This window comes from Panthera onca, chromosome E1, assembly GCF_046562875.1.
Source record: "Panthera onca isolate mPanOnc1 chromosome E1, mPanOnc1 haplotype 2, whole genome shotgun sequence".
Classification (NCBI taxonomy): domain Eukaryota; kingdom Metazoa; phylum Chordata; class Mammalia; order Carnivora; family Felidae; genus Panthera; species Panthera onca.
In genome coordinates this window covers 7,601,781-7,623,772 of record NC_138352.1, presented here as the reverse complement: position 1 = coordinate 7,623,772, position 21,992 = coordinate 7,601,781, and the positions used below count along the sequence as shown (strand labels likewise).

The window sequence follows — 21,992 nt, the reverse complement described above, 5'->3', positions numbered from 1 at the left end:
AGTAAGCGGGTATGCAAGTAGGGGAGGGGCAGAGAGAGAGAGAAAGGGAGAGAATCCCAAGCAGGCTCTACGCTGTCAGCACAGAACCGGATGCAGTGCTGGAACTCACAAACCATGAGATCATGACCTGAGCCGAAACCAAAAGCCAGACACTCAACTGACTGAGCCACCCAAGCACCCCTGGATTTTGTTTTAATCCTCATAGTTTCAAGGAAATACAGAAAGCATTCATATTCAGAAAAGAAGCCGAGGAAAAATGTTAGACGGCACTTCTCTTCAGATTTAACAAATATATTATTATACGGAGGCTTTTTTTTTCCCTGGGTATCAGCGATATCTGTTTTTCTCCTGCCTCATTTTAAAAAGATTCAGGCCCTCTAAAAACTGATGTTTTACAGGGTGCCTGGATGGCTCAGTCAGTTAAGCGTCCGACTTCAGCTCAGGTTCGAGCCCCGCGTCGAGCCCTGTGCTGACAGCTCGGAGCCTGGAACCTGCTTCGGATTCTGCGTCTCCCTCCCTCTCTGCCCCTCCTCTGCTCATGCTCTGTCTCTCTCACTCCCAAAAATGAATATATGTTAAAAAAATTTTTTTTAAAAACTGATGTTTTATTCCCATCAAGATATATTTTCTTCAGTTCTCTTACGTGATTTCAGGTGCAGAGACAAGATCGTGCCTATGCTGTAGGAGTTGGTGTTATTGGAGCTGGTCAAGAAATAAGGGAGGATAGAGACGGAGCCAGGCAAAACCCTGGTCGCAAGAGTGCAGGCAGCATGCGTTTGGGGAATGCCATGCCTTACCCGTTGGCTCCAATGCCGATACAGATTCTGTGCACTCATCCTTTGCAAGGACCTTTCGAATAGAACCTCTTGAGACACACGTTTTGTACCTGATCAAATGCGTGTTGCTGTCCTTCCAGCCTCGTGGGTAAGGAATGCCTTACCCTGTGTTGCCCGTGTTGTATGACATGGATGTCGATATTTTTGAGGAAATCAGATTTAGAAATTCTCCCAGAAGTGCCAAAAGGAACATGAAAAACATCCTTCTGAAAAGCAGAGTCGACTTTTGGGTACCTTAAGGTAGTCATCTCTCTCTTATTGTGAAAGTGTCTCTTTTTTCAGTAAAATTTCAAATAGCATCGTTATCATTATAGTCCCTCCAACTATGCTATAGTTCATTGCATTGTTAAATTTTTTGTGTTCTTTTGATTTTTCTTCTTTTGAGAAAAAGGTTATCTAACTTGTGTATCTTTATAACTGCTTTTGCAGTTTTAAAGTCTTTTGAGTATTTAATTTTACAGCATCCCCCAAAGCTTGGCTGGAAGGTGTGCCCGTGACCATGACGAAATAGCAGAACCGTGACCTCCCAATATTGCATTTGTGCGACTTGACTTACGGGTTGGCAAAGGAAATTCTTGTCTAGGAAGAATAAGGCTAGACATATGTTCGTCAAGTTTTTTTATTTACTTGATTTTTTAAAGTTTATTTATTTATTTTGAGAGAGACAGAAACAGTACAAGTATTGGGGTGGGGGGGGAGAGAGGGAGAGAGAGAATCCCAAACAGGCTCTGCGATGCCAGCACAGAGCCAGATGGGGGGGCTCAGCCTCACAAAACTGCCCCTCCCCTGCCCACACTCTGTCTCTCTGTCTCCCTCTGTCTCAAAAATAAATAAACATGAAAACAAAACTGTAAACGTCACCTCCACAAAGCATCAGATGAGCGCAATTCAAACTATGATGCTGAATTCTGGAAATATGTAAATGAACCAAATAATATGCTTCATTTTCAGTTCTTTCGTGGCTCTTAGTTACCAGCAGAGGAGGGAGTCGGTTTCCAATTTACTTCCAATTTTAAGAGCTTTATTTGAACATCGAACATTGTTTTCCATTCTAGTTAGAGCTGCAATCCTAAACTTCTCTTAACAGCTACAGTAGAAGACCCTTCCCCAAATTACCCTCTTTTTTATGGACCATTAAACGAGCCGAAAACACTAATTAAATGATCATTAGCTTGAGGATGAATAATTAGATTTACATGTTGCCTCTTATGTTCAAAGAACTGCTTAGGCACAAGCTAATTAATCGACAAATGAAGAATACTCCAGCATTATTGTATAATTAGACAATCTCAGGAGGAAACAAGAGAATTGCCAGGGGGAGGCAGACAGTTTTGCAGGGCTCCATGGCATTTATTTTTTCATTGCTCGGGTGAAATGGTCAGACCTGAATTCAACTGCCAACTCATGACTTCTATTTACAAATATATTATTTTTTTTTAATTAAATTAAATTAGATTAAATTAAATTTTATTTTATTTTATTTTTAATGTTTATTTATTATTGAGAGACAGAGAAAGACAGAGCATGAGCATGGGAGGGGCAGAGACACAGAATCTGAAGCAGGCTCCAGGCTCCGAGCTGTCAGCACAGAGCCTGTCACAGGGCTTGAACTCACAAACTGTGAGATCATGACCTGAGCTGAAGTTGGATGCTTAACCGACTGAGCCACCCAGGCGCCCGTAAATATATTCTTTTTTAAAAGATTGAAGTTACCCAAATGATGAGGAATTGGAAATGAAAACACATGAATAACCCAAAATATTGCCTTTAACATGAACTTTTTGGGCTATTTTTTAAGACTTTGTTCCCCATGAACAGTGAACTTAAGTGAGTCTATTTCATGATATGTGGTGACTGTACATTCTTTTCTTCACCAGTGTACTCATTTGCAAAAATTATTGCTGTGTGTGTGTGTGTGTGTGTGTGCACATGCGTGTATGTGTGTGTGTATATGTGGTGGGGTAGAGAATTGCTATTTCTTTCAAACCTTGATTTTCTGAGAGTTAAGGATTTGAGATAGTACAGATTCTAAATATATATGGAGAAAGTGACAAAATTTTGAAATGTTTTTGGGAAACAAATGTCTGTGGTCATAAAAATCATTGATTTGTATATTTATATGTTGGATGTTGGACATCCCTTTGGTGCAATGATGAATACAGATGAAGTGGATGATATATTTATAAATTCTAGAACAAATTATTAAAAACAAGGACTATACTAAAAGCAAGTTACTATTACTAGTAACAAATGATGGTCCTCAATGTTCTCATCTGTATGTTGGGTTGGTGGGTATGTAATATTAAAATGTTTGCCCTCAAGGTGTCTGGGTGGCTCAGTTGGTTGAGCGTCCAACTTTGGCTGAGGTCATGATCTTGCAGTTCATGAGTGCAAGCCCCACATTGGGCTCCGTGCTGACAACTCAGAGCCTGGAGCCTGCTTTGGATTCTGTGTCTCCTTCTCTCTCTGCCTCTCCCCGACTTGTGCTCTCTCTCTCTGTCTCTCTCTCTCTCAAAGTTAAATAAACATTTAAAAAAAATTTTTAATGATAAAATAAAATATTTGACGTCTGTGGTCAAATGGTTGTTTATCAAAGTTTCCCTGAAGCACAATTTTCTCAGCTTCGACAAATAGAGGGGTGTAACAAGTGAATTCGGTTCGATTGTCTGGTTTTGGTTGATTTCAAATGTGCTTGTATTGAATGCTAACCCTTCTTCAATTCAGCAACTAGCTTATATATGAAAATTAAACGTATGGGGGGGGAATTTCTTCTATTCATTTTTAAACTTGTAGCTCAGCACTTATTTGTATTAAATTTTCTTTCCCTCCTTCACTCACTTGCAGTAGATTAAAGTGTTGATCTTTTCTTTTTGAAATCATAGTTTGGTAAGTGGATGTCTTTGCGAATAGTAACTTAATTTTCTCTCTGGGAGTTTGCAGTTTCCAACCTGCGGAGACAAACACGGAAACACCGTGCCACACAAGCATTCTGATATGAAATTTGGAAAACTGGGATTGTTGAAAGAGCTAGGAAGCACAGATTGCACTCCCTTTGGACAAAGGTAAACAGGAAACATGCTTTTTTATAAAGTCAGAGATTAAATGAGTTAGTAGAAGCAAGCCTAGACATCCACATAAGCCAGAGTCGAAAACTATACACTAAAATACATCTGATAGCAAAGAGAATGACCCTTTGCAAAAGCCCTCACTTTTTATTTGAATCAAGGATTCTTCGTAAGTTCAGCAACCTGCGGGATTTTAAAAAGAAAACTAAAATCCTCAGAACAGCAGGCTTGCATCCAACACTTTTGCGATTGTCAAATGACCAGATTTGAAACGGCCATCATCTCACACCTAGGGATTTTCTTTTTTTATGTATGTTTTAATTTGTGAGGCATATCCACAGACAAAATGACTCGTGAGAAACAGAATCCTCCAGTGCTCCCAATTGGCCCTATTTCTCTATCAAGTCAAGAAGGTCAATTTTGCCTTGGGATTTTAGAGTGTCCTCAGGTAGCCCTTAAATGTACGCAGTGTTCATCTCGCAGCTATGATCGCTGGTTTCTTTTGAGATGTACTTAAGCTTTTCCGGAAGTTGTTCAGGAAACTGGAAAATCCTTTTCTACAAGGAAACTTTCTTCCTGGGCCTTCTTATAACTTGAGATGATGACCCCTTTGGGTCATGCAACCCATGGATCCCACTCTGTGAGTCTGTTTTATAAAGACAGTACAGTAGGTGATATCTATGAAATACATTTGGAAAGTGGGTAGGAGCTAAGATAATGTCTTTTGAGAGTCACTGGTGGCCTCTGAAATTATAATTCACAGAAAGTCACTGCTAGCCAAGATCTCTTTTGAGTGGAAACCAGAAAAGACAATATAATACAACTCATCTCTTACGAAGCAAGTCTTGATTCTCTTGGAGTTGCTAACACTAACGTCATTGTCCTTTTTCCTCAAAGATGGAATGACACTGGTTAAAAACTAAAGGTCTGTTAATTAGCATTTCAGATATGCCCTAAATCACTTGGAAGTATAACAACAATGGAACAGAAAAAGAAGAATAGTATCAACAACAGAGAAATGCTGCCTAACAGAATATTAAGCCCTTTTTAACAAGGAAAGCCATAGCTAAATTTACTCATTTGCTGATGAGCCACAACTTCCCCCATAAGAAGAAGCTCTTTCTTAGCTAGTATTTTTTTTAAGTTTTTTAAAGTTTATTTATTTATTTTGAGAGAGACAGAGACAGTGCAAGTAGACATCAGAGAGAGAGAGGGGGAAAGACATCCCAAGTAGGCTACGTGCTGCCAGCACAGAACCCGACATGGGGCTTGAACTCACAAAACTGTGAGATTGTGACCTGAGTTGAAACAAAGAGCCGTATGCCTAACTGAGGCACCCAGGCGCCTCCTTAGCTAGTATCTTCTAATGGTTTAAAAGCATAGGTTTAAAAATCCCAACTAACAAAGTGCCTGGATGGTTTAGTTGGTTAAGCGTCTAACTCTTGATCTCGGTTCAGGTCATGATCTCACGGTCCATGGGATAGAGCCCCACGTTGGGCTTTGTGATGACAGTTTGGAGCCTTCTTGGGATTCTTGCTTTCCCTCTCTCTCTCTGCCCACCCCCACTCATGGTCTCTCTCTCTCTCTCTCTCAAAATAAATAAATAAACATTAAAAAAAAAAAATCCCAACTAGCCCAGCTAGCTGTGTGAGCTTGGGACTCCTTAAGCTTCAAATCTTTCATCTGCAAAATGGGGTGCAGAAAGTACTTAACCTTGTGTAGGGTTGACCAATTGTCCCGGCCTGCCTACACCTTTCCCAGTTTTAGCACTGAAAATCCCAGGTTTCAGATAACTCCTTGGTCCTGAGCAAACCAGTACAATTGGTCACTCTATTTATGAGAAACAAATGAGAAAATACATGTAACTTTCATGGCATCATGCCTGGCACATAACAAAAGTTTAATTTATTTTAGCCATGGATTGGAAGGGGTCAAATTTTATCCCTATTTCCCTTCATACATTTTGGATGTGCTTCTGCCAAACAAGAAGGAGATATAACCTCCCATGACCAGCTGTCAGATTTGGTCAGAACCTTCCAGTGACCATGAGGGACTTGGGGCAGCATGTCATCTACCCTTGTGCAGATATTCTAAGGTAGAGTGCTGGGTATAGACGGCACAGGAATGGAACAGCTATAAGATAAGGGCATGCTCTTTTGCTTGTTTGCTTTCTCAGTGCTAGTATGATATGGATTTCACCTCCGCTCAAGTCTCCTTCCCATGGATATTTTCATCCCTAAGTATCTTGGGTCCCAAATTTTCAACTTTTTCCCCTTCCTCGTATTCAAAATAACCAACACACATCAAACACTTGGTGTGTCACAAATCATCTTTAAACATTTTTACACTTCTACATTAACTCATTAAAAGTAACAGCAACTGTGAAGTTATGACTGATGTTCTCCCCCATTTTCTGAGGACACACAGAAAGATGGAGAAACTTGCCCTGGGTTTAAGAGTTAGTGGGTGGGAGCTGAGATGCAGATCGAGGTGGGCTGACCTCCTTCTGCCTCACTCTCCTCACCTGTAAAATGGGCTAAGAGGAACTACTCATGTAGCTCACAGGGTTGTAGAAAGAATCAAGTGATTTGAAAACACATGGTCAGCTTGCAAATTTTAGGCAAATGTGCCTTCATCATTCTTCCATTACACTCTTATCTGCTCATCCTTGCTTCATAGTCGTGCAAACATTTTGAGAGCTAATGAGATTATCCTAAGTGTAATCAAGGTCCCCTCTGTGATCAAGGATACAAAGACTTATTTCCATGGAAGCCTCTCCTTGGGATGAAATTTAGAGCAGAGAATTGCCCTAAATTTCTCAGATCAACGATGCCCCCGACTTTCCCCCCTGTTAAGTAGCACTTGTTGCCGAGACACAGAACATGAAATGAGGTCCCTACCGTCACTATCGTGCAGTACAAAAATGGACCCTGCAGCTTTGAAGGCAGGGAAACAGATGATGTGGCTAGGCGGGGCGCTGAGTTCCCATTACGCAGACTCCCACTGCAAGCTAATTAGAATGCAGGACTGTTCCAAAGAAGCCAACCAAGCCACGGTGTCCTTAGAACACCAACTAAAAGGAGCATGACACGGGAGCTTGGGTTTGCTTTGGATGAGAAAGCTCAGAAGAGACGGTGTGTTCACGCTGCAGATCATTCACTATCCTGCAGCCCCGGGGTGAGCACGCACCCCACAGCATCACTCTGATTAATGGAGGCCCTATATGCACACTGACATCAGTATCGGGGCTCCAGAGTGTTAGGAATCTCACCAGGTGTGGCTAGTTTATTTTCAGGTGTGGACAGGATGGTCATTAAAAACAGAGCCAGATTTGGTCTCCTACCTAAACTCAACACCTCGGCTGCCCCGCCCCTGGCAGCATTTCCACGCCTGCAGAGGCTGCCTTTTTCTTGTTGGGCATGCAAACCTTTCACTCATCAGAGGCCCAGAGGACTTTGGAAGACTCCAATGTGTCAGTATCGGTCAACTAATGGAAGCCATGTGTTTGCAGAATGGAAAAAACCTGGCATCCTGAGGATCCAGACATGTCTCATCATAAATGGGTCTAAAGCAGAGATGCCTTTTTTTTTTTTTTAGTTCTTTTTTTTAGGATGTTGGCCCCCCTCCTGATTAGCTATGGATAATGCTATCCTGAATGACCCCACTCCTAAACACGAAGAGCCCTTTCACCAAGGGCAAGGGAAGCAGCTAAGATTTATTGACTACATACAAGGTTCTATGCAATTTCTTAATGTAATGCTGATCACAATGGTTACATCAATGGCAATGGTTACATCAATGGCTACGAATTTAAATTTTTTTTTTTTCAACGTTTTTTATTTATTTTTGGGATAGAGAGAGACAGAGCATGAACGGGGGAGGGGCAGAGAGAGAGGGAGACACAGAATCGGAAACAGGCTCCAGGCTCCGAGCCATCAGCCCAGAGCCTGACGCGGGGCTCGAACTCACGGACCGCGAGATCGTGACCTGGCTGAAGTCGGACGCTTAACCGACTGCGCCACCCAGGCGCCCCGTAATGGCTACGAATTTAGTGCATAGACCCGCGAAGAGCTCTCTATGTTGGCCAATTTACTTACCAGGTGGGGAAGTAGGTATTGTCATTCCCATTGTATGGAAGGGAACTAGTATACAAGTTGTATACTTTTCCTCCCATGACACAATAAGTCAGAGATATAGGAATTACAATTAATTTTATAGCTACAGAGGCTGAGATTTAGAGAGTTTGAGTAAACTTTCCAAGGACACGTGATTGGCAAATGACAGTGGAGGGATCTCAGCGTAGTGTTTAAAAGTCAGGGAGGGGGAGCCTGAGTGGCTCAGTCAGTTAAATGTCCAACTCTTGATTTCGCCTCAGGTCGTGATCTCATGGCTCATGAATTCGAGCCCTGCATCAAGCTCTGCACTGACAGTGTGGAGCCTGCCTGGGATTCTCTCTCTCTCCCTCTCTGTCTCTCTCTGCCCCTCCCCTGTGCTCTCTCTCTCTCTCTCTCTCAAAAAAATGAATAAACTAATAACAACAAAACAATGTCAGTGAGGTCTGCTGTGCTTACCATAGAATTTCTAAGGTGAGAAGGATTTGATTGCTCAACAGACAGGTACGTTGCATACTTAACATACCACTGTAGTAGCATAAACATCAAAAGAAGGAGACAAATTCTTGAAAGAACTTGATTATTTCATGGAAGTGCCAAGCTATCAAAGTAGTCACTTGGGAAAGGAATCCTGCAGACTCCTTTCTTACGATTTTATATTTTTGCATCTTCAGTAAAAAAAATGATGTCAAAATCTCCATGGCTGAAAGCAATAAAGGTGTATTTTTAATTTGTATTACACATTCACTGTGGGCTGGCCAGGAGGGACAGTGGATCCCGAGAGGGACAGGGGGTCGTTCTGTATTACTCAGCCTTCGCTCAGGGAAGCAGGATGGTCACAAACAGCCCTGGCCTCAGTGGCAGAGGGGAGACAGCATGGGCAATTGTTCATTGGCCGTTGAAGTTAGTCTCCTGCCAGAAAACGTCTGCTCACATCCCATTGGCCCAAGCCAATCTCGTGGCTTATACGACTTTAAGGAGGTGAAGACTGGTGGTACTGCCATGTGCATGGAAGGAAAATACCAAGCCTATTGGGGAACAGCCTGACAATCACAATTCTGCAGATAGAAGATAGGTAGGTAGGTAGACAGATAATGATGGACAGAGAACAGATAGATACAAAGATAGACAGTGAGATAAGGAGGACAATAATCTTTTCAGTGTTTGGGGCTCTCAAATGTCATAATCCTCCCCAGAAGGGAGGGAGAAAAGGCTGGTCGTCCCTCCTTGGAGTTGGATAAATGCAAACAGTAAGATCCCACAATCTCCTGTTCTCCTCCAGACCCTGTGATTCTGATTCCTTACTTTCTGCCTCCCACCTCAGTTCCAACGGATGAAGACTTGTTTTCTCACTGGAGTGGGAGCAGGGCTGATGCCCTCACTGACCGTCTCCGAGCTGCTTTTGGGGGCAGGTTTGTATGCCACCTCGATGCCTGGGTTGTCTTCATTTCAGACCAGAGCTAAAGGGTCCTGCAGCTCTTGGTGTGAACATGGCTCCAAGCCAGTGGTTGATCTTCTGCAGGGTCACCCAGGGTTCCAAGCTTCCCTTCTTACTTCTTTCCCAGCACTTCCTGCAGAACATCTCTTCCCACATTAGCATCTGAATCCTGGAGCGTGGGAGGAGGGGGTGAGCACTTTGGGGGATGAGGGATTCTAAAGGCTCCTTACAATTATGAGGGCAGGTGAGCCCTGGGAGTCCTCTGTGGGTCTCATTCTTCCTCACTAGCCTGTGGGGTATGACCCCTTGCTTCAGATGCAAAGATTATAAAAACAGACCGCTTTCCCAAGGAGCAGCCCACAGTACCCACACCCCCAAACAGTTACCTCACAATGCAGTTGGGCACCTAGGCTCAAGACTCCCTTCTTTTGCGCTGTATCACTGGCTCTCACCAGCTTCATCCTTTTTAGAGATAAAAGGCTGTGTCTGAAAGGTCAGTTCTGATGGTCCTGGGCCCTTTCATGAAAGTCATCTGAATTGCTCATTTCTTTATTCCTCTCCTCCTATGGCCTGGTTTCGCTCTGACATAGCTCCCGAAGGAATCACTTTGACATTTCGTCAAAAATTGGTTGCAAACTGAGCTGTTTTCAAAAGTAAGGTCTTATTTAAAAAAAAAATACTTCCTTTTCTTTTGTGGTTCATTAGCATCTTCTATTTTTTTTTTCTTTTTCTCTGTCTCTTTCTACTGGAAGCCAGAAGTATTTCACCCTGGCTTGCCAAATGATTTTTATCTCAGTAGAAAAAGAACTTGCTATTTCCTGAAAATCTACCACCATCACGACCACCACCACCCCCCTTTTGAAAATACATTTTGTGCTGGGAATCAAAGTCAGGTAACTTGATAAGGAGTTAATGAAAACAAATTAATTCTGTCTGCATTTAAAAGAGAGACAGCTTGGCCTCACAGATTATCTTATTTGCTTCCCGAAGTTGGCACTTTCTCGATGTAACACTGTTGAAAACTCTAGGTAGTTGGGGGAAATAAACAAGGGCATACAATTTTCCCACTGGAGTAAGGTGATTATGTGTGTGTAAATTATTCAGATAATTTTTGAGGGGTTGTGGGAGAAATTTCATTCCAACACATCTGGCTAATTGCATCTAAATTGTCATTTTGACCCTCCGTTATGTGGACAATTTGCATTAAATCCTGGGATACAGAATACGAATTCTAAATAATGTTTGTGTGACAGCTGTAAAAATAGTATTTTAATCATCCGAGGTCTCTCCTTCTGGAATGGGATTGTATAACTGTAGGAGAGGTGTCATGACCCTTACTCCCTCCTCCCCTTTCTAAGCCCTGTGCTCCCAAGGATAGAACATGCTCACTTTATAATCATTCTGGACTTGAAGGAAGACTTCCCAGTTTGAGGAAATATGTATCATTCAAAGCTGGCAGCTTTTATATTCTTGTAGAGTCACTGAAAAAAAAAATGTCGCCCTAAAAGTGACATCACAAGGGGGTAGTCTAGGGGACAAGAGACTACATTTTTTATCCAGTCATGCTTTCTTATGTAGTTACCAGAGGAATGGTAACAATGTATTGGAGATCATTGTTATATGCAGTATTGTGGGGAGTGGGGGCCAGGGTCTGGGCTGGCCAGTGTCATTGTTTGGGGGTTTGTCCATTCTCTTGACTTCCAAAGATGATCGAATCAGAGAGGATCAGAGGCGAATAAATGTAGGCATCCTAGGAGCCTTGTGTGGCTTTCTCTGGCCCAAAATAATTACATATCAGGATGCCCTTCTTTTTCTTCCTCCTCCATTAGCACGTCCTTCTAACTGATAGAAAGCACGTGATGTTAGAATCGGACAGTACAAGGGGCACGGGGGGAGAAGTTGGAGCTGTGTCCGATCTCACTCCAACTCTTGGTCCAATGAATTTTCTTTTTTTTTTTTTTAATTTTTTTTTTTTTTTCAACATTTATTTATTTTTGGGACAGAGAGAGACAGAGCATGAACGGGGGAGGGACAGAGAGAGAGGGAGACACAGAATCGGAAACAGGCTCCAGGCTCTGAGCCATCAGCCCAGAGCCTGACGCGGGGCTCGAACTCACAGACCGTGAGATCGTGACCTGGCTGAAGTTGGATGCTTAACCGACTGCGCCACCCAGGCGCCCCTGAATTTTCTTTTCCTTGTAGGGACCTCAAATGAAGCTATCCTTTTCTCTTTATCAGTTGAAAGAATTTTCTAAAACTCAACTAAAGATTTAAGGGTCTCACAGACTGAGGTGAAAATCCTAGGCTAAAGCTTAAATATTTGCAGAAATGTCTAAGGTGGACATTTCATACCCATCAGAAGGTTGCTTTCTAGATCATTTTGCTTCTTTATGGATCTTATTCCAAAAGGTGAAGCGAGGGGTGCTCCACATCTTTATGATCTCAACCAAGACATTATATAAATCATTCCACCTCTTTTTAGGGTTCCCTTCTTGTACTGGGTAGCCTTTAGACAGGATGTTCATAAACTGCTTCAGCAGAAACCGCCTGAACCTTCCTCCAGTTCTGGATGTTTCAGTGAGGTGACTGGGAAGAGGGATGGGTCTGTGGTGTGATCCTAAAATCCAACAGCCAGCAACAGTTATTTGCCTCAGGATTTTGGGGTTTGAGATGTTTGGCTGTTGGTTGAAGATGACAGAAAGGGAGAAACCCAGTAGACGGAAGGGAAGATGCTAGCATGCTAGCAATGCCAATGGAATTCAGATGGGGGGGGGGGGGGTGGCAAGGACTCTAACATCCTCCAAATAAGGCTCCATTCAAGTAATTGGGCATTTGTGCCTTGAGTTTCTGGATTCCATTCTCAATATGCATGCTGAGTCATTCCATTTTCTTCCTAGGGCTTTTCAGTTTGCCTTCCAGGATTACAAATTGATATTATCTGCTAAGGCAGACCCAGGCTTGTTAGTATCAGGGCTATTTAAAGTTGAGAATGGCCAGGAGATCCTGGGGAAAGTGCAATAGAGAATTATGGAAACATCAATTTAGGTAATCTAAATCAAAATCCTCCTTGTCCCAAGTATCTGGTAATCTATTTCTTTCTCTTTTTTTTTCTTTTTTTCTGAGTTATCAATGAGTCAGACAACCAGCACTGCCTTTTGATGATATGGCTTAGCCTACAAACAATCAAGGTAGACTCCTATATTCCCTTTACATATACTATCACGACATAGTTTCTTGTGGCCTCATTATTAGGGCTTTCTCTTAATTTCAGCCAGTTTTCATAGTAAGTAGGGATTCGGGGAAATGATATGGGACGTTTAGGATAAGACATTAGAGAACTTGAACTTGAGTTTCTGATTTACTACTAATAACCTGTATGATCTCAGCAAGCCATTTAACTTGTCTGAGGGTCAGAGATCTCCAGTGGAAACTGGACTAAGATGCTACAACCAAATATGTAGGAAAACCAATGGGAGGGGCCACTGATGGCTATTGTCTCTGTGTCACTCGTGCACAGTTCTTTTTATTAACCTTTTATCGTAAAAGACTTAACCACACTCGCACCAGTACATTTAGGTGAGGAGCTATGATCATTTAAAGGCAATTGTAAACCACAGGTAGTTTAAAGATGAGACGAGGGGGGCGCCTGGGTGGCTCAGTCGGTTAAGCGTCCGACTTCGGCTCAGGTCACGATCTCACAGTCTGTGAGTTCGAGCCCCGTGTCGGGCTCTGGGCTGATGGCTCAGAGCCTGGAGCCTGCTTCCGATTCTGTGTCTCCCTCTCTCTCTGCCCCTCCCCCATTCATGCTCTGTCTCTCTCTGTCTCAAAAATAAATAAAAACGTTAAAAAAAAAATTAAAGATGAGACAGGGATGCCTTATCTATGGCAATCTTTCTCTTTCCAGGCTGTTCTGGGGCACTCTTGTGATTTTATTCCTTTGGGTTCATAAAGTTTTCCCTCAGGAGTCTTTGGCAGGCTGCCTGTATTGGTTTTCTCTTGCTGTCATAATAAGTTACCCTAAACTTTGTGGTTTAAAAGAACACAAATTAATACCTCATAGTTTCTGTAGGTTGCCCATCCAACATGGGTCTCACTCACCAGGCTGACATCAAGGTGTCGGCAGGACTGTTTTCCTCACCAGAGGCTCTGGGGGAGAGTCCCTTTCAGCTTCATGCAGTTGTTGATGAACTTGGTTTCTCGGGGTTGCAGGACTGAGGCCCCTGTTTCCTTGCTGGCTGTCGGCAGGGAGTGGCCAGCTGTCCTGGGCTCCCAGCTTCCTTCCTCCTTCTTCAAAGTCAGCAACAGCAAGACAAGTCAAAATTTAAGTTTTGGCCTCCCCTTTGGCCTCCTTGTGCTGGATAATCCAGGATAGTCTCCCTACCGTAAGGTCAGATGATTAGTAACTTTAATTTTCTCTGAAAATTAACACAACAATACCTAAATTAAATGTTTGAATAACCAAGGGCTGGAAATCAGGGGGTGTGGAGGAAGCATCAGATTCTAAAGAGTTGTCCTACAGGTAACATACTTATTATCAGTTATCAGCACCTTTAGGAAATTAGCCTAATAGGTGGGTTTCCAGCATTGCTGCCAGCTAAAAGGAGTAGGATGATTTTTTTTTTAAGGCTAAATGGGACATTACATGGGAGATTACTTCAGTGTTTAGGTTCAAGGGTTAGAAACTTTTGGCAGGGAGTATATGAGGGCAGTGAAGATCTAAGCCAGGTTGTAGAGACAGAGAAAGGCTCACTTATTGGAAAAAATAAAATAATAAAATAAAATAAAATAAAATAAAATAAAATAAAATAAAATGAAATGGAATAAAATAAAATAATAAAATGAAATGAAATGAAATGAAATGGAATAAAATAAAATAATAAAATAAAATAAAATAAAATAAAATAAAATGAAATAAAATAAAATAAAATAAAATAAAATGAAATAAAATAAATAGAGATGACCAAGGGGGAAAATCATTTACTTAACACTATGCTGCTGTGTTTGAGATTGAGATGTATCTACTGATTTGTAACTAATACAATATCTAGAAATATACAGCATGCTCACTGGAAATATAGCTTTGAAAATAAATGGAAAAAATATTCAAATATGTTAAAAAAGATTTGAGAAAATATTTGAAGAGATTTGCTTGAGCTGGGTATGGAAGAAATCCTCCCTTCTCCCTTTCACCCTCCTTAGATTTTATAATTGCGCCCAATTTCTATTTAACGTACTCTTTGTCACTATGTAAGTAGTTTTACAGAGATACATGCATAATGTTTAAATAAAATATATATGCTATATCAAAATATCTTCAGGAAGTAAGACTCCACTGCCTTGTTTGGTGACATTATGTATATATACTGTATATACATTCTATTTGTCCGTAAGTATTGGTATGGAGATGATAGATAGATAGATATGGATAAATGTAGAAATTGACATAAGTATGTTATCATTATACAGGCATAAATACAAGACCTCACATTCTCAAATAAAACCAACTGCAATACCACATTAAAAACAAAACAAAACAAAACAAGCCTATAACAAGTTTCATTTTCACCCAGATTCCATTATTCCATGACCCTTTGTCTTTTAATCTGCCTTGGAGTAGATGTAGATCTCATTCAAATATCCAGAGTCATTCCCGTTACAAGTCCTTTCCAGGACAATGGGAAATATATTCGATTTACATGTTCATTTTGTGGTCATCAAGGTTTCCTGTCCGTGGTCCTTCTGTGAATTCCCTTTGGGCTTAGTTTGGCCCATGCTTATAGAAGTGACTGGAAGACACACATGCACAGAGTTTGACCCACCCACAGTACCTGGGGTTTTTCAAATCATACATCTGTCTGGGTCAAGTTGACTATTGTCCGGTGTTCAGGTCCTTGACTGGAAGTAACAAGACTAAGGGAGAAAAGAAATCATATCCTGTCAATAAGCGCTGAAAATATTTAGTGTGGCAAGCTCTGTGTTTTCTTTCTTATGAAAAGCTGATTAATATTCAGTGGTTGAAGGTTAATACCCCATTCATTTTATTCACTTTACATCCTGCACAGAGCAGTGACTGTTCCAATTTCAACTCCTAATTCATACAAATCTGGTTCCAATCAGGAGATTAGTAACTTACTGCCTAAGCAGAAACAAATCACACAATTGCTAAGCTTATCTTTCTACCCATGCACAGACATGTACATGTGCTTGAAATGGACTCATTCATGGACAGATGCAAATGCATACAGACCAGCAAAGTCCAATCAAGGTGGATATATCTAGAAAAATTTTATTTGCTTATGCAGGCATGTGATAAGAACAGATAGATGAAACAGACCCCAGAAAGCGTTGTCTAAATAAACTCGTATGTGCAACAGTCTTTAACCTTACTCAATATTTGTGTCTTTGCAAAGTTTTCTGTATCACAAATATTCCTGTGCTGAATCATATTTTCAAAGTATTAGGACAAGACATTATTAAAAGATTCTTTATACTATGTCCTTTCATAGAATATGATATTATTTTGTAAGTTATCCACAACCACTCAATCTATTTGTTTATAAATTCATTTTTATATTTGAGAAGTTTTGTAAAGTTGGACAGATCACTTTTTTTTTTAAGAAGACGAAATTGCTACAGGAAGGATAAACTTGAGAGTAATGATAATGAAGGTTTTTCTGATCCTATGAGTAAAGCTTCAAAACAGGTCACCAAAGTAGGGAGGGCATTTGCATTTTCTGATGACCTTTTGAAATCGTATCTCATTTGTCTAGAAAGGATTAAGGAGGGACCTGCAGGGGTCTGTCTTAGGGCTCCTTCCAGGTTAGTGAGCCTGCGATTGGGAGAGATCTGTCTGTAGTCACTGTAGGAAAGGTAAGTTTAGGTGGACGTCTGTATTCAGGGTAGGAAGGAGAGGAAGGCAGGTACGTCAAGATGTTTGCATTTTTGAATGATGGCACACAACAGTTGACCTAAAGAATTCATCATCTAGGGGCACCTGGGTGGCTCAGTCGGTTAAGTGTCCAACTTGCTTTTCACCTCGGGTCATGAACTTGCGGTTTGTGAATTTATGCCCCGCATCAGGCTCTGTGCTGATGGTATAGAGCTTGCTTGGGATTCTCTCCCTCTTTCTCTTCCCCGAAGCCGCTTGCTCTCTCTGTCTCTCTCTCGAAATAAGTAAATTTTTAAAGATTAAAAAAAAGGAATTAATCATCCCAGTGATTGGCAATCTAACGGTGAGAATAACTGGAACTAAGGTGTTTTTTTTTCCTTTTTAAAAATTTTTTTAAAAATATTTATTTTTGGGAGACAGAGACACAGAGTGCAAGCAGGGGAGGGGCAGAGAGAGAGGGAGACACAGAATCTGAAGCAGGCTCCCGGCTCCCAGCTGTCAGCACAGAGCCTGACGCAAGACTTGAACCCACGAAGTGCAGGATCGTGACCTGGGCCAAAGTCGGATGCCCAACCGACTCAGCCACCCAGACGCCCCATCCTTTTTTTTTTTTTAGTAAGTTTTTTATTGTTGTTGTTGTTTTGTATTTCTTTCCGCTTTCACAACATATGTGTTATGTTGCTTAAAAAAAAAAGGATTCAATGGGATGAAGAAGAAAGTCTTGGTATTAAAGACTAAATGCCTTATTTGAGGGCCTCAATTCTGGTTATAGTTTTTTCCTAAAAAGATGTTTCCTAAAGCCTTGCAGAGCTAGGAATCAATGAGAGACTCTTCCAGCTTATCTGAAAGCCTGAATCTCATCTATCACCTACAGACTTCTATGATTCTATCCTTTTTTCCTTTCCTCTTTGACCTTTATATTAGGAAAAAAAGGCAAAATACAGAATTTTGGGCTAAAAACATGCCACAAACAAATAAACAATCCTGTCTTAGAATCCTGTCTCTTCCACTTACCAGCCTGGATGGTCTTGGCCTCTTCAAACGTCCAAATCTGGGCTCAAGATGAAAAATTGCAAGAGATAAAGATGATGACAAGCATATCATGGGCCCTCAGTGGTGACGATCACCATGGCTTTGCTGTGAGGGCTACGCGGTCTATATCTGAGGAAGCATTTGGAAATTGGTACATTGCAGAGAAAATTATACATCCTTATTATTTCTCCGTGCAGTTATATTTCAAATGGCCTGAATGGCTTTCATCCGCCCTGTGTCTGTCTACTTTCCAGACAAATTCCAGCTCTGGTCAGTGACCATCTGTGTTCTCTTTGAATCGTAGGGAAACACAACCCCTCAACTCTTGAGCTAAGTCAAACATCTTCTAGCTGTTGCTGAAGCCCTGGGTCGGCAACGGGCCGAGGAACTGGGGAAGTTTCTATCAGTGAGGACTGTATTTCTAAAAAAATTTACGATGTCCTTGTCAAAAATGTTTGAGGGACGCCTGGGTGGCTCAGTCGGTTGATCGTCTGACTTCTGCTCAGGTCATGATCTCGCGGTTCGTGGGTTCGAGACCCGTGTCGGGCTCTGTGCTGACAGCTCAGAGCCTGGAGCCTGCTCCGGATTCTGTGTCTCCCTCTCTCTCTGTTCCTCCCCACTCACACTCTTTCTCTCTCTCTCTCTCTCAAAAATAAGTAAACATTAAAAAAAAGTTTTTAAAAAACTTTTTTTTAATGTTTGAGAATATGGAAGTCCAGATCCCAGATTAATGTCCCTGGAAATCAGATGTCATCCTTACCTGGGGAAGAACTTGGAGTCTCAGGTGGGACTTTTCTAACCACCTGGCCTATGTCATCCTTTTAAATTGTGGCAACATACACATAACATAGAATTTACCTTGTTAACCACCTCTAAGTGTAGGGTTCAGTGGCATAAGTACATTCACATTGTTGTACGGGATCACTGCCATCCTTCTCCAGAACTCCTTCCTCTTACAAAATGGAAACTCTGTCCCCATTAAACACCAACTTTCCATTTCATCCTTCTCCCCGACCCTGGCAGCCTCCATTCTACCTCCCGTCTCTATGAATTTACCGACTCTTGCTACCTCCTATAAATAGAATCGTACCTACATGTCCTTTTATGACTGGCTTGTTCCACTTAGCATCATGTCCTCAAGGTTCACCCATGTGGTAGGTACCATCCCTTTTCGTGCCAGGAGAGTGGGAGTGATGTCCCTCGAGGACATCTGGGGGTATCAAGGATCCAACATGTTTAGAGTCTCTGTGAGGTCACTGGGTACTGACAGGAACCCAGGGGGGTGATAGCAACATTAGCTTCACTCCTTATTGGTGATGATAAACCACCCTTAGCAGCTCCAGACTTGCAGGGCTTCTGAAGAGAATTCTAGAAGACACGGACGGGATCCTGACAGAAAAGCCCACACCCTCAGCGACTCGGAGGTGGCGATCCCTTTGGGGAGACTTGGAGGCTGTGTCGTAATGGGGTTTCTCACTGCTTAGCACTTAGCACTCTCTTTTTATTTCGCAGATGCCATCAGGAGGGACTCTGGCTTGTGGAAATACTATGTTCTCTTCCTGCCTTCGGGTGACTGTACAAACTTAAAAAAAAAAAAAAAAAAAAAAAAGCCCAGGCTGCAGCTCCACACAGGGTGTCTAGCCAAAATGCAAAGTTTTACCACAGCACACAAGTAGACAGTGTTTTTCAAGTGCGGGAACCGAGTGAGGTGCCTTTCAGCACCTTTGCCGGCACCTTCTTTAAAAATGATTTAAATTGGAGGCAATAGCATCGAACGCTGAACATCTGACATTCAGACAAGACTTAATGAATCATACACTTTAACAACATCACTCTCCTCCAGCCACTTCACTTGGAGTCCATGGTGGTTGTTTCTCCCCCCCATAAAAACATTTGTTCTGCAGACCATTTGCTGGTTAGAGTGTCCTGGGCAACTCTTCATTCATGGCAGGGAGAGCTGGTCCAAGAGATACTGCAAACCTGAGTTCCCCCCGTGTCCAGCCTCTCTGGCTCTGAACTTCAGACTCGAGAGACAACAGTGGTTCTTCGGAACCCGACTTAGAACCACCTCGGTCTCTCCCCAGCGCGGTCTACTGCAGAGTATTTGAGCTGCGCGACCAAATGTCCCCAACCTACAACAGCCAGTGCTGTCATTTGACTGACTTGAATCAAACCAACAAAAAAGCTATGACTCTGTGGATCGGAAAATACCAGTGTTAGGGGGAAAAGACAACAATTCTGATATTCAGGTTGGAGCAAATCATTATCTTCAGTGTTGTTATTTAATCCTCTCTCCGTGGGGGTGACAGTATGTCTCATAGCTTGCCTGACAACTGCTAAGGACACAGGCAGCGTGGTCCAAGGTTGCCCAGCTTCACCAAGGACCATAAGCTATTGTCTCACACACCTTTTGGACGGGTTACCAACTCAACGCCACTGGCAGAGAAAGCGGGAAGGGGGGGCATTCCCTCGGGGCTGCAACGTATGCAAACAATTTAATCTTCCAATCCAATCCTTAATGTAAATGTTTAATATAAACCTGATGTTAACACGACGTACATGAATTTACTGGCCGGCAAAGCTGGGATTTACATCATTCTGAAAATCAGATGTTCTTTGCAGCAGGGATTGGGAAAACCTTTAAATATGGCAAGGTTTTCCCTCTGAATGGCAGGTGCATCCCTAACGTGCACAGGCCCAGGGCTCTCCCAGGGGACTGGGTGTTCACAGATGCCAGATCCCGTGTGCAAGTTAAAAGATCCTCAGCTGTTGCTTTGTATACCTCCCCGTGAATGGCAGGTTACATTCTAGACTGGTTACTGGCAAACTAAGGTCTAGGGGCCAAATCAGGCCCACAGATTGTTTGTCTTTTTAACAACTTTCATGAAATATAATTGATATACAAGAAATAGCACATATGTAATGCATACAATTTTATGAGTTTGGACATAAGCACACACCTGCGAAACTGTCACTACAATCAAGGCGATAGACGCATCCATCACCCCCGAAAGTTTCCTTGTGTCCCATTGGGGTTTTTTTTTGTTGTTTTGGTTTTGTTTTGTTTCGTTTTGTTTTTGTACTTTGGGGTGAAGAACACTTAATGTGAGATTTACCCTCTTAACACATTTTTAGGGGAAGGCGTTTAATGGAAATAAGTTTTGGTTATGGAAGAAGAGTACCTTCTAGGGATCTTCTGTAGAACACAGTGTCTGTCATTAACAATACTGAATTGCCCACTGCCTGTTTTTGCATGGTACACAAGCTAAGAAAGGGTTAAAGGGTTGAAAAGAATAGAGAAAAGGGAAGTGGTACCTGGGTGGCTCCATCTGTAAAGCTTCTGACTTCGGCTCAGGTCATGATCTCACGGTTTGTGGGTTCAAGCCCCACGTCAGGCTCTGTGCTGGCAGCTCAGAGCCTGGAGACTGCTTGGGATTCGGATTTTGTGTCTCCCTTTCTCTCTACCCCTCCCCCGCTCATGTTCTATCTCTCTCTCAAAAATAAATAAGCATTTAAAAAATTTTTAAAACAAAAGGAAATAGCATTTTATGACATGTGAAAAATCTATGAAATTCAAACTCTGGTCTCCATGAAGTTTCATCAGAACACAACCATGCTCGTTCACTTGTGTGGGGTCTGTGGCTGTCTCTTCAACGTAGTCGTAGAGTTGCATAGTTGTGGTGGTGGCTCTGTGGCACAGAGAGGCTCAAATATGTACTCTTTGGCTCTTCGTGGAAGAAGTTTGCGGCCCCCTGCTCAATGCAGTCTGCACAGTGATAATGACAATGGTGGCTAGCAATTATTGATGGCTTCTTTACATTGTGCCCACTGGATGCATACTGCCTGCCCCTTCAGCACACGGTGTGCAGTATGTTAATTTCCACATAAACAATTATATTTGCTAAGTGTTTGTGGGTTTGTCATCCTTAGGGACCTTACCGTTGTTTACTTCTACGCCTCCAGATTTGGACTTTTCAAAATGTTAACAATTATCAGGAAGAAATAAAAATAGTCATAGTTTTTTTTTTTTTTTTTTTTTACTCCTTCAAATTTTACCATCGCTCCAGATATTTGATGCTGGGTAAATTAGGTATTAAACAAAACTGGCTACTCATCAGTATGACCAGGGGAAACTTAGAAGATGCCTGTACTTAATGAAGCAGGGTCTGTGGATGGAACCCAGAACTTTTGTTTGTTTGGTTTTCATTTTTAGGCTTTACCAGTGATGCTTAGATTCAGCCTGATTTGGGAAAAAACCGGCCAAGATTATTATTTTATTGTACACCCTTCAGAAGGATAAAGCCTGTATTGTGAATACCACCTGATTGGGAACTCTTTGAGAGTAAAACTCATGTCCCTATTTTCTTAATCTCTGGCCTCCCGAGCCCCAAATTCCCCCAACTCCACCCCCACCCCCCCGCCCCATGCCCTCCATTGCCACAAGGGTAATAAGATACGACTTTGCACATAGGAGGTGCCCAAACGTGGTTACTTGACTGACTAGATAGCACAGTTCCTGATAATAAGTGTTGACCTCCTCCCCCTGCTTGGGAAAGAACTTATCTATGAAAATAAAACAGTACCCACAGAACGCTGAATGCTTACATGAAAATATTTAGG

The 21,992-nt window shown here is 42.0% G+C and overlaps 1 long non-coding RNA gene across 1 annotated transcript; it reads left to right on the top strand.

Moving 5' to 3' along the window:
- Window positions 1-2,388: 2,388 nt before the first annotated feature.
- LOC132687392 (uncharacterized) lies at window positions 2,389-21,245 on the top strand. The gene is made up of 3 exons (XR_009614078.3): window positions 2,389-3,898; window positions 9,338-9,425; window positions 18,885-21,245. It is a non-coding gene; the product is annotated as an uncharacterized LOC132687392 (long non-coding RNA).
- The last annotated feature ends 747 nt before the right edge of the window (window positions 21,246-21,992 follow it).